This window comes from Euprymna scolopes, chromosome 17 (assembly GCF_053919585.1).
Source record: "Euprymna scolopes isolate OS-2025 chromosome 17, ASM5391958v1, whole genome shotgun sequence".
NCBI lineage: Eukaryota > Metazoa > Mollusca > Cephalopoda > Sepiida > Sepiolidae > Euprymna > Euprymna scolopes.
The window spans coordinates 70,688,760-70,703,759 of NC_136498.1; the positions used below are offsets into that span (position 1 = coordinate 70,688,760).

The following is a 15,000-nucleotide window of genomic DNA, read 5'->3' on the forward strand; positions in this document are numbered from 1 at the left end:
TGTTTATATATACATTTGTCTATATACGTATATGTATATATATACATTGGTCTATATACGTATATGTATATATATATATACATTTGTCTATATACGTATATGTATATATATATACATTTGTCTATATACGTATATGTATATATATATATACATTTGTCTATATACGTATATGTATATATATACATTTGTCTATATACGTATATGTATATATATATATACATTTGTCTATATACGTATATGTATATATATATACATTTGTCTATATACGTATATGTATATATATATATATACATTTGTCTATATACGTATATGTATATATATATACATTTGTCTATATACGTATATGTATATATATATACATTTGTCTATATACGTATATGTATATATATATATACATATGTCTATATACATATATGCATATGTCTATATACATATATGTATATTTATATACGTATATGTATGCACATATATACATATATCTATATGTATATACGTATGTGTATGTATATATATACATACATCTATATTTATATACGTATATGTATATATATATATATATATATATATATACATATGTCTATATACATACATACGTCTATATATCTATATAGATATGTCTATATATATATGTACCTATTTACTATTCCTCCCCACGGGGCAGAGTTAGACACCAGGGTCGTTTTTTAACGTGGAGAAAAGGTACAAAAATAAAAATTGTCTCAGTCGTTAAGGATTTCTCCTCCCCCTAAAGAGAACAAGAAATTGAAGTGCAGCATCTGAAGAACAGATACTACACTTTGATATACATATGTCTATGTATATATATATATACATATGTCTATATATATGTATGTATATATACATATGTCTATATATATGTATGTATATATACATATGTCTATATATATGTATGTATATATACATATGTCTATGTATATGTATGTATATATACATATGTCTATGTATATGTATGTATATATACATATGTCTGTATATATGTATGTATATATGCATATGTCTGTATATATGTATATATATACATGTGTCTATATATATATGTGTATATATATACATATGTCTATATATATGTATATATATACATATGTCTATATATATATGTATATATATACATATGTCTATATATATGATATATATGTATATATATATACATGCCTATATATATGTCTATATATATGTATATATACATATGTCTATACATATGTATATATATACATATGTCTATCTATCTCCCTCTCTCTCTCTCTCTCTCTCTATATATATATATATATATATATATATATATATATATACACATTAAAAGGATAGGCATACTTAACTATGAATGCGCATATAAAAACTATATATTACAAATTTCAGACACGTGCCATGGTTTTATTGCAGTGGATCTGCCTTTTGAAAAGTCTTTTAAAAATCCAAACAATAATTTTTATTTCAGCTCTCATATTTGCAATCGAGCACGTTGTTAATTTCTTTTCGATGCATCCTGGCGCTATATATATATATATATATATATATATGTGTGTGTGTGTGCGTGTGTGTGTGTGTGTGTGTGTGTGCATGTCATTCACACACAGCTGTTTAGTCGGATCACTGCGCCTTGTCGTGGCTAGATGTGGTGTGTGTTTCAAGCTAAGATTCGCTCGTACAGCAGTCAGCAATTTTTCTACTACACCATCTCACTTGTAACGAGGGTTATCTAAATCCTCTTTTTTTATTTGTTTAAAATCCGGTTACCGAAAGAACTCTATTCTAATCATTAAACATATTGTTTTATTTATAACTGCTATATCTGCTATCCGCCCTCGTCTTGCAATCTCTCTCTCAACTCTATCTATCTATCTATCTATCTATCTATGCCTCTCCCTTTTTAGCTCAGACAAAACTATTAAGCGCAAAACCCTTTCAATCACCGCTTTTCAAGTCTTCGTTCTCATCGCAGATTATATACGCTATCAACATTCATAAAATGACTTTAAAAACAAAAAACGAATATTTACGCGCACGCAAACGAAGGACACCAAAAAGAAAAAAAAAATGGCTCCAATCGTTCATCTAAAACCGAAACAATTGCTATCAAAATCTCATTAACCCTTACAGATATTCTATTTATTTGAGTGTTTTATGTTTTTTTAGGGGGGGGGTCGTAGTGCTTCAGTTTTTCTCGTCTACTGTGAACTTTAAGTGCCAAGAACAGGTCCATGCGTGCACAAAGAAAGTCTTATACCTTATTAACAAACATCAAGACGTTGGCCGTTAATGATAGGGAAATGTTGTATATTACGGTTCCAAGCAAGTAAACGACATATTACTATATCATAGGCTTTCTATAAATGGAAGCCTCCATGCAGTCTCGAAAAACAATGGAAAATGCTTGTAAAGGTTGCTACATGTGTAATTTGAGGCAAGAGTTGTGCAATCCCGAAACACACTTCTCCTAAATCGGCACTGCTTGAGTCGAGTAGCAAAGAGAAACCCTGAACGACTGAAAACATTGCCGAGATAATTAGAGAGACCATACAGCACCTGGAATTCCGAAATGGCCACCCATGTAAGTACTGATCAGGCTCAATATTGCTTAACTTCGGTGAACTAGCAGGAACCCATACGTCAACGTGATTATGCCGTACATCTCTTATAATATAAATCTCAACTGTCTGTTTAAATGTATGTATGTATGTCTGTTTGTATATCTCGAAAAAAACTTTCGACAGAGGCAACGGATTTTAACAAGATCGGTATCGTTTTGAAGTCTAGCCCTTCGGACGACAAATATCGAAAAATTAGCTAAAAACATTAATTCCTTCACCCTTAACTGGCCACTTTTCTACAGGGAGGGCTCGCTTTTTTCGCCGATATTTTCGACAGTCATCGCCTCTTTTCGATTGTCTAGGCTTAATTTAAACATGCGTCATTTCCGGTTTGGTGATGTGCCCAACAGAAAACGCGTCAGTTTTTTTTCACTTTCTTTTCCTCCTTCGTAGTACGGGTTCGAGCTTGCCTGCCTACTACCACTTTTTTTTGCGCTCACAATTTTCCTTTTTTCTTTTTCATTTTTTTTTTTTTTTTTTTGCTCAACCAATACTTTACATACACCTCCACTTTCTTTTCCGCCTTCGCATCACGGGTTCGAGCCTGCCTGCCTGTCTTCCCACTACAATTTTTTTTTTTTGTGGCTCAACACACACCTCTTAACACTCGGGGAACGCCGGGCACCCAGGCTAGTTTTTCTATAGATATCAAATTATAAATAAAATGATTAAATCATTTCGATTCTTCTGACTTTTATTTTCACAACGTTTTGTGAAGATTGTTTCTTTTTTTTTTCTGGATAAGCTCACCACTTATCAAGGCCCAAAAACCACTTGACGATAAGGATTAATGTGTGCCAGGTGGTCGGTGACACTCTAATATTATGATCGGTAGTGGTATAAATTTTATTATCGTCGAAATCTATGTAATCGACTATTTTTCAATGAAATTGATAGATTGCCTGCTCTAGTTGGGAACTTATCGCGGTGCATCGGGACGAAGCGTTATATGCCTCTCTACATGTTCAGAATACATTCTAGTCTACATTGCACTGTAGAGAACCCACTGTTGATTTCATGAAATTATTTTTATATATGTAATGGCTTGAATTAAATTCCTCAGCTAGTTTAGGCAATCAATCGATTTGATTGCAAAATAGGCGATTTCATAGATTTCGAAAACTGCCAGAGTAAATGTGACATTGTTGTGATAGATCCCTCTTATTCCATAACTACGATTCGAACGGATACTATAAACCTAACCTCGCTGCACGTTATCGTAAGAAAGGTCCATACAAAATTTTAACTAGATCAGATCAATAGTTTCCTAGACCATTTCCAGATCAACTGTGGTACTGTGGTGACTAGTCCCTATTAATCAATAACTGTGTATCGAACATATGCCACCGTATGAATCGTATCATAATAAAGGTCCATAAAAAATGTCAGGCAGATAAGCCCAGTAATTTTCGGGAGAAGTGGAACGAACAGACAAAGAGGAATATAATATAGATAATACCAATGATATAGCGGTATTTTTTTTACTATACATTTTGAGGAATATTTCACATATCTTAAATACTAGCTTGGGTGCCTGACGTTGCCCGGGTGATTGGAGGTGTGTGTTAAAAAAAAAAGTCGTAGTAGGCAGGCAGGCTCGAAGGAGGAAAAGAACGCGAAAAAAAAGTGACGTCTTTGCCATTGTGTCCATCGCCAAACCGAAAGTGGCGAAGATTTAAATTAAGGCTAGTCAATCGAAAAGAGGGGTTGACTTTCGAAAATATCAGTGAATAGAAAAGTGCCAAGTTAAGAGTGAAAGAAATTAATGCTTATAGCCAATTTTTCGATATTTGTCGTCTTGACGGTTGAGCTTCAAAACGATACCGATCGCGTGAAAATTCGTCGCCTCTGTTGAAAGTTTTAGGCAGACATACATACATACATACATACATACATACATACATACATACATTTTCACAGACACGTGAGATTTATATAAAATATTTCTATCAAAGACGATTGGGAAAATATAAACCGCTAAAAAGTTAATATATATTTAGCGTACTACTACAGTGTGATTAAATTTGAATGGAAAAGTTCACGAATGATCTTTTCAAAAAAAAACCAGCTTTTTAAAACGCCTGTAATTCAAACATCAGGAAGTTCCATTGGATATCTGCTGGTTCGGCAGGCAACTGAAAGCTCAAAGCGTTTCCGCGAATAGATTGCGATAGCGAACCTCTCGCAGAGCTAAGTCAATTTATGATGGTTCCTGATGGGACACGTCATTAATAGACCAAGGCAGATAAAGACGTTATACGTGGCGTGACTAATCACTACACTGATGATCGGTTGGGACAAACAAACACACACACACATATATACATTATCATTTATTCGATGATAAAGAGTTACATTTGGTCGCTAAAACAGCCAACTGTTTCATTCCATGAGACTTCGTCTGGCGACCTAAACCATTCGACGCCATAGGATATATATATATGTATGCATATATATATGTATGTATGCATATATATATATGTATGTATGTATGTATGCATATATATATATGCATGCATGCATATATATATGTATGTATGCATATATATATGCATGTATGCATATATATATGTATGTATGCATATATATATGCATGTATGCATATATATATGCATGTATGCATATATATGCATGTATGCATATATATGTGCATGTATGCATATATATATGTGCATGTATGCATATATATATATGCATGTGTGCATATATATATATGCATGTATGCATATATATATGCATGTATGCATATATATATATGCATGTATGCATATACATATGCATACATGCATATATATGCATACATGCACATATATATGCATACATGCATATATATGCATACATGCATATATATGCATGTATGCATATATGCATGTATGCATATATATATGCATGTGTGCATATATATGCATGTATGCATATATATGCATGTATGCATATATATGCATGTATGCATATATATGCATGTGTGCATATATATGCATGTATGCATATATATGCATGTATGCATATATATGCATGTATGCATATATATGCATGTATGCATATATATGCATGTATGCATATATATGCATGTATGCATATATATATGCATGTATGCATATGCATATATATATGCATGTATGCATATGCATATATATATATGCATGTATGCATATGCATATATATATATGCATGTATGCATATATATATATATATGTATGTATGCATATATATATATGTATGTATGCATATATATATATATATATGTATGTATGCATATATATATATATGTATGTATGCATATATATATATATATATATGTATGTATGCATATATATGTATGTATGCATATATATATATGTATGTATGCATATATATATGTATGTATGCATATATATATATGTATGTATGCATATATATATGTATGTACGCATATATATATGTATGTATGTATCTATGCATATATATAAATATGTGTGTATATGTAAATATGTATATATATGTGTATATATATATATATATATATATGAAGCCTGACGAATCAGCCCCAAAATTAAAAGCAGAAACTTTTCAAAGCTTAATTGGCCATACATTTGTAAAACTCCCTATATATATATATATATATATATATATATATATATATATTTAATGTGTGTGTAAATGAATGACGTCACCGTCAATTGGTATTTGTATACTTATTTTATTTTATATTTTCATGTTTCAAATCATCGAGATAATTTTTGAACGCGTTTAAGGCGTTTTCTGTAGAAAGTTTTTTTTAGATGTTCAAAATGTTAAATGTTTTGATGATAGAATATATTGCCTAGAATAGCTCCCTTCTCTTGGATTTTTAGGGGTCCGTAATTTGCCTTAGAAGTTTGTTGGTCTTTATTGTCATACTTTTTTCATTTCTTGCCTTTTTAATTTTTGTAAAATTATTTTTCTTCTTCTTTGTGTGAAGGTGTTAGATACATTGATGCTTTGTCGTTTAATCTAAGTTAAAAATCAATATATTTCTCCGAGACATTGATTCATACAAATTATGAATTGTTTGAAAAGGAATTTTATCCCATTCTTCTACTAAAATATTCTCCAGTTCTTTAGAGAAGATGGCGGCGGAAATCGATTCTTTACTTGAATCTCCAAAATCGACCATAAATGTTCAATAATGTTCACATCTAGAGATTGTGTGTGCCAAATCAGATGCTCAATTTCATAGAATGCCCTTCGTGCCAATCTTAATAATTCTATTTCTATGGACTGGGACATTATCATCTTGAAAGATGGAGTTTCCCTCCGGAAACAGTTCTTGAACCATAAGATGCACTTCCATCCATCCATAGCCCTTGAGCTCCTGGAGGTGCATAGACCATCTACAATTTTGTTTTGTAGATGTTTTTTGTTGTAGCGAGGAGTTCTTTTAACAAGGTGAGGGTGCTGGCCCCACGCCCAAACTTCCCATAAGGTACATACAGCGTCTTGCCTTCTCAAATGGTCACCCATCTGGTAATGGCCAGGTTCAACGTTGCTTTACTTCGGTGATCTGGCGAAAACCCCTGTGTCAACGTGATTGTGCCGTACAGATAGGATGAACTTTCTAAATAGTTTTGACTGTTAATTCTTCCATGAAGGTTAATCATTGGTCCATCTGATTTCCAAGAAATAACACCCCAAGGCATGCTTTACGATTAGGAGAAGGCAGTCTGGATCAAGTGCTTCTTTCGGCTGTCTTCAAACGTACACTCGGCCGGTGGTCGGAAATAAGGAATACGATGATTCGTCAGAGAAAATCACATTTTTCCAATTTTGGAGGTTTTTACACCACTCTAATTACGTTGAAACATTTGTCTTTGAGAGCAGAGGTTTTCTAATTGCAGCTCTTCCGTAAAATCCAGATTTGTGCAGCTCTCGACGAACAGTTTTTATGGAAACTAGGTCCTATAAATGTTTATTGAGCTCTGCAGTGATTTTAGAAGCCGTGGTCTTGCGATCTTCTCTAAAAAAATCTGCTCACGAGTCCGACGGTTTCTTTCAGACATCGTCATCTTCCGACCAGACTTGTGCTTTTCTGAGGGCGTTTGTCTTTCGCTTTTAAAAGTAGTCATTACTTGAGACAGTGCTTCTTGAAACGCTAAGCATTCGTGCAGTTTCTGTTACACTAGCACCTGCCATAGCACCTGCTATACGAGCTCCAATAATTTGACCTCTTTAGAAGTCCGTAAGGATTGCCAGTTTTATAGGAAAAGATTTTGATAGCTTTAAATATCTGTAAAAGAAATTGATTTTAATAAATCATATCAAATGATAGAAATAATAAACAAAAATGTATTTAAATATGGTAAGATTTGATTGTTTAAAACCCGCTCAAAGATTGATTCCAAAAATGTTAGATGTTTCTCTTATTTTGTCCAAACCTGTGTGTGTATGTATATATATATATATATATATATATATATATATATATATATATATATATATATATATATATAACAGAAATCTACGAACACGTGCGTTTCGAGATCTTACCTGTCGTCGTCATATATATAGTACTAATTTCAAAAGTTAAAAAAAATGACTAAGGTTCCATCAGCTAGAATTGAAATTAAAACACTTAACGTTCTAACCGCGTTTGCTACAGTTTGAGCTAACCCGACTGTATGAGAAGAAAGCTATACACTTTAAGCACTTTTAGCTATGATTAATTTACGCATGAGCAAACTAATAGAAATAGAAAGTTGAAATTAACATTTTGAATTTCAACTTACCGACTTCTGTACGCGTTAATAATCCATCCAAACAAAGATTTTACTGATTATAAACTATCCTTGGTGTATGATTATTATGTCCTGTTAATTCCAATGTAATGTGACCAGTAGTTTAAGAGTTCATTTCTTAAATATTTTCACACAGACACGTATATTCATCTACTTTTTTTTATTTATATAGTTGTTTATTTAGAGAAACATGCTTACAGAAAAACTGAATATTAAATGTAACATATTATGAACTATTCACGCGTATGAATTAAAATAAAGAAAATTAATTGATTAGGTAAAGGACGAATTTTACATCCATAACAAATACTCTAAATATCGACGCCTTACTAATCAGCTTGTGTTGCCCCCGAAAACAATGACTATTATAAACGAATGGTATCTATATATTTTTTCTGGGGAAACATTAGAAATATGTGTATCATGTGTAGTTTCTGACTTTTAGGCGAGCATAAACACAGACAAGGACAACTTCTCTTTATAACAATGCCGATAGCCATTAGTCGCGTGCTCTCGTGTAATGAATGAATGCGTGAATGTAGGATTGACATGAAAGATAAACAAAATGACCGAAAAATGGGCTGAAATGACTTAAATATATAAAAAGTAAATGGCTTAAAATGACTTTGATTAACTTAAGGGTAAATTGAATGACCTTAAGAATGACTTGAATGCTTAAAAAATAACTGGAATCCTTCAAAAACAACTTGAATGATCTGGAGAATGACTTGAATGGCTTTGAGACTGACTGGTTGTAAAGTGGGTGATCATTTTACATTAAATTAATACAGAAAAGTGATCCCCCACTTTATATCACAATAAGTACAGCATGTAGTAAGAACGGATACTACACTTTGATCTTGGCCGAAAGGCCAAGAAAAGCTGTATTTATTTGCTCCCCCACCGAGCAAATAAGGCACAAGGCCGATTTTTAATGTGAGGAGTGAAGGGAAAATGGGGACCAACTCCCCGGGGAGTAGGGGAGCTGGATAGTGACAATTGGTATGAAGGGTTTGTATTTATTTGCTTCCCCACTGAGCAAATTAGGCACAAGGCCGTTTTTTAATGTGGAGGGAGAGGGAGGGGGAGGGAAAAGGGGACCAGCTCCTGATGAGTGGGCAATGGGAGCTGGATAGTGACAATTGGTATGAAGGGTTTCCCCTACATTGACCAAGGTCTTATACGTGGGGTTGTCCCCCACATATGGTATTTGCTTCTAGTATCTGCCGGAAAGATACTACACTTTGATCTTGGCAAAAGGTCAAGAAAAGCTTAAAGAGTGTTACGGACAGACCGACAGACCGACCGACCGACGGAATGACTTATAGAGTCGCTTGCACGCGACTAAAATAAATATCTTCATCCGCCCCACTTTCCTTTCGTTCATCTTTATTCTACACTCTTTTTCTTTCTTTTATTCCTTTCAGCTTTTCATCATTGTTTTTTCTCACCATTTCCTGTAAATTTAACTTTAAATTCGAGAATTATACACAACTACTTTTTTTTTGCACTTGAAGCTTGATTTTAAATTAACTGTATTTAAATGCATTTCCTTCTCTTTTGCCAGAAATAAATTCGCAAACAACGCGTTTTTAATAATAAAGCCGACAGAAGCGACACAATCATCAACAAATCGTTAAAGTTTTTAAATCATTTTTTTTTTCACTAAAGTGCTTTTTTTTTTTAATAAGGTTCATATGAAATTATGTTGCACGAATTTTAAAAGTTGGAAATAAACAGAGTTCATCACACACACACACACACACACACAAACACACACACACATAAGACTAGTTCATTTAATCACATAAATTATTATATAAAGATGTAATTTTATGCGTAAATTTTCAGTATTTACTTCAACAGTGCTCAATGCATAGGTAGAGCTGGATAGTAAGTTATTAAAATATATATGCCAATTAAGCTACATAGAATATTCCGCGTTCCATTGTCACGGAATATTCTGTGTAGCTTAATTGCCATATATATTTTCATAACTTATATATATGCAGGGTGGCACGATAAAATTACCGCCCTAAAGAAAACAACACTACAGTTTTATTTTAAAACTTATATTGAAAAAAAAATCAATTCAGGTAACTTGATCATGTAGTAGAGCTGACATAAATTCAATGTAGCCGCCTGCAGCCTCAATCACCGCCTCGATACGGCTCCGGAATTGAGAGCATGCCTTTTTCACATGTGCCAGCGGGAGCTCAACGAATGCTCGGCGGATGGCGGCGATCAGGCTGTCTTTGATGTTATAGGAGGTAATGTTAGGGATGTTCTCGACAAGCGAAGTAGTCCAACGGGTTCAGGTCGGAGGAGAAGGGGATCAGTGAGAGAAGGGCACAAAGTTGTAGCACTCCTTCTGAAGCCAGGCCTGGGCCTCTTTGAACTTGTGGACCGGCGCCGAGTTTTGCTGTCACACCCAGGGTCTGCCAGCGGCCACCTGATTGCACCAGGAGATCACCACACTCTTCAGCACATTCAGGTACACTTTGGTGTTGACTTTCAAGCAGACTTCAGAGATGTGAGGTGGCATGATGTGGCCTTCACTTGAAACCACACCAAAGACCATAACCGTGGCCGGAAACTTCGTTGAACTGTGCCCTCAAGCGTTGAACCGTTCTGATTTGGATTTGCAGTAGAGATCAATTTTTCTTTGTCTTCTGTACGTCATGAGTAAATTGATTGGCAACGACAAGCAGTGTTTCCGTTTTGAGAGATCAACAGTTGATGTTCTGACTATAATTTCACATAGGACTAGTGAATCTATCGATGGGGGATTGCTCTCAAGAACAACAGCTCTCGACATATAAAAGGCATTTGACAGGGTTTGGCATAAAGGCTTACTTCACAAAATCTTCAACTACGGAATATCTGGAAATGATTTCTCAACCATCGAATCCTTCCTCTCGGACAGGTTTATACAAGTAGCCGTCGCAAAAGTTCGGAGCTTAAAGTTTCAACTCTGGTGTGTCTCAGGTATCTATTCTAGGCCCAACTCTCTTCCTCATCTTTAATGATCTCTCAAATCATATGTTAAGTACATTATACATATACGCAGACGACACTATTATCTATGTTAAACAGCAACTAATAAGATTTCTCAATCTCTCTACTTCGACCTTGAGCACGTATTGCAATGGGACAAAACATGTTCATTTCAATGTATCGAAAACCAAGGTTCTATGTTTTCACTACCATCGCTCAGATTCTTATATGGTCACAATTATGAATGGTTCTTGTCTCAAAGAAGCGCCCTACTTCAACAATCTTCGTGGGCTGGCTTCTATCCTTGCTCTTAAATGGAAAGCTTACGGCAAACCGGTTGCCAAGGTAACTGGAAATATAGTTACGTTCTTTTTCGGCTCCAGAGGAATTTTACTCGCGACGCAATCCTCTAGATGTATAAGAACCAAATAAGTCCTAAAATAGAGTATTGTTAAGACATCCTGAGAAGGAGCTGCCAAGGTATCTTATCCTACCTTGACAGTATTGATAATCGCTTCCGACACTTAGTAGAGGATGCCTTTTTCTCGTCTCTCCAACCTCTTTCTCACAGAAGAGACGGCGCGAGCCTATCTCTGCTTTATCGTTATTTTCACGGCAACTGCTCGTCTGTGCTTCATTTTAATGGTCGCCTCGATAAACTTTCACAAATAACACTTGACAAGCTACGACCTCTGTCAACAAGTTTCTCTACTTCAGTGCCTAAATCTAAACACAAATTACATAGACAAAGCTTCTTCCCTAGAACTGCTCACTTGTGGAACTCTATTCTATTGACCTGCTTCCCAGCTGACTACAACCTGGCCGTCTTCAAGTCAAATGTGAGCAAGTTCTTGCTAACCTGTCCCCTTAAATAGTCCAATTCTTACCAAAAACGATCATTGAGCTGTTGTCACACTGATTAGCTTACACTCATTAACTCTTGTCCTCGAGTGGCTTTTGAGTCTTGATATATGGTGACTCCCCTGTAAAACATATATATATATATATATATATATATATATATGGTGAGAGAAAGAAAGAAAGAGAGAGAGAGAGAGAGAGAAATTAAACATGCATAGACAGCCTGTTTCGCTGTATCACATTGCTTGTGTGAATAGACTAGCAGCACTCTCAAGCTAGTGATAGACCCTTTAACCAGCTAGTTGACAGCAACTCTTACCGGCAGACTACGGGGACAGCGCTTGTGAATGCTATTTACAATGTTTATTCATATAAGCTTTTACCACAGAACTCAATTTGTTTATTTACAAAGAGCTTTGCATTACGCTAGGAAACGATAGATGCCATCACTTAACGACAATGCTCGGCCTTACAATTTGGATCTTTTACAGTTATCACCAGACAAAAGGCCGTTGTACCACGCCTCTTCAGTACGGCTAGACAACCATCAATCGCAAGTCAGACATCAAGCAGCAACCATCTCGTTTATAGTCAGCAGATTAAACCAATTTATAACGGGACTCGTGCCGTTGTTTAATGATATGTCAACATTTTTATATAAACATTGACTGCAAAAAAAAGACAGTGCACCATTTATTTTTTTACGATCAGCAGAGAAACGTCAAGCCTTGCCCGTCGCAAAATACGCTTAAATATATTTTAATTCATGCAGATTTCGTATTCATTATTACAGAGCCAATTATTTATTGAATATTGTATTGTACTTAATACATTATAATGATTTCCAAATTTGAAAAAAAAGTGACTTGGGTGTCATCAGCCATAATCGAAACCAAAACATTTAGCGCTCAAGCTGCGTTCCTTGACGTTTGAGCATTCGCCAGATAAATAAGATTTAAATTTAAATCACTTAAAGCTGTGAATGAATTTGTGCACGCGTAAAAGTAATAGAAATATGTCGGCAAGTTGAAATGACCATTTTTTGCATTTCAACTTGCCGACATTCTGTATGCGTTATTCATCCTTCCAAACAAAGGTTTTACTCGTTTATAAACCACCTATTACTATTTCCTGTTAATTTCAGTGATGTGTTATAAATAGTTTAAAATTTATCGGATAAATATTTACAAAGGGATAAATACATGAATACATCTACTGTTTTATTGGTCCCCCGATTTATCGGAAATTGACCTATGTTTTCATTGCCGGATAACTGTCCCATTAGGTTTTCCTGAAATGTTGCCACAAATTGTATTTAATTAAATAGATGATCAACTCAAATATACATGTGTTAAGGCCTGAAACTGCACCGTTATCCATTTATACCGAGATTCGGCGCCCCAGGGGCTCAAAAGAAGTAAAAAAATTCTCCAAAACTGACACTTTTTGCCCCGTAGCGTTTGATCCATCCATTAGATTTTCCTGAAACTTCGCCAAAATGTGGAGGGCATTGTTCTCAATATGAATTCAGTGTTGGTTACCCTGGCAAAATTCTGATTCGAATCCCTTTAGGACTTTTAGGGCTAAAAACATGCCTTCTTGAAACTCTTTTTTCATATTACTCAAAAACTTGATATGTATGTCTATATAGTGGTTTTCCATGGTGCTGAATTAAAACATAAATGTCTTAAGGCGTGAAACTGTACCGTTTTTCCATTTTCAATGGGATTCGGCGTTCCCAAGACGACAGAAGGGGCCACAAATGCCCCAAAATTGCAAAAAAATTTACACTTTTTACCGCATAAATTTTGCCCCATCCATTAGAGTTTTCTGAAACTTTGTGAAAATGTGAAGGCAACGTTGGCCCTTCACACTTCTCACATTCATTGTTTTTTCACTATTTTTGTGGCGTTATCTCACATGCAGCACCTGAGGGGACCACGCACGCGCAGCTTGTTTATCTAGAAAAGTAATGTATTACACTTAATATTAGCAGGCGATATCATTATTGATAGTGCTCATCCCCAGAAAGGCAGCCATTTAAATCCTGTCATCCAAAAGTTAACGATATTATGTTTGTGAATCGAGAAAGCAAACATGTTTCCATAATGAGACGTTTTCTTTTCTTCTTTTTCTACGTTTTTTATATCGCTTTTTACGTTTTTATTTTCTTTCTTTTTTTGCTTTTATTTTCTTAAAACTTTCCAATTCTCTTTATCCTTTTCTTGTTTCCGTTTAGTTTTTAAATACATTTACAAGTTATTTTATATGAATACTAGCAGGCCGTCCGCTGTTGCCCGGTCGTAAAATACACATAACTGTCATATTTTAATTCACACAAAAACTGAGACATATGCATGCGAGTATTATGTTTTTTTTTCTAAACAGTTCACTACTTGTTAGTAAAAGAAAAAAATACTCGAGCTGAGATCGAAATCAAAACCTAAAGGAAGTGAGTCAAGTACAATAAAGCTTTATATGATCTTTACAAAAAGTTTTAAAACCTACTTATATTTAACATAATGAATTTGTCATTTGAACGATTCACGCATGCACATTCGTGAAACAGTTGACTAACAAATAAAAATCCGATGACCCCCACGTACCAAGTTTGCAATTTTGACCCTTTAGCGGTCATTTTTCCGGATGAAAACAGATTAAAATGTTTTAAACATGTCTGAATACCCTATATACCTAATTTCAAGTCTGTAGATAAAAAAATCGTTGAGTATATAGGTTGAGAATTTTCCTCACACACACACACACACACAATCTCACTT

The 15,000-nt window shown here is 34.5% G+C and overlaps 1 protein-coding gene and 1 pseudogene across 5 annotated transcripts in view; one reads left to right on the forward strand and one right to left on the reverse strand.

Moving 5' to 3' along the window:
- The window catches only part of LOC145296782 (uncharacterized), an 823,821-nt gene that overhangs the window by 505,302 nt on the left and 303,519 nt on the right, over positions 1 to 15,000 (forward strand). The gene's annotated exons all lie outside the window — the stretch shown is intronic.
- Positions 9,121 to 9,246, reverse strand: LOC145297212 (U2 spliceosomal RNA; annotated as a pseudogene).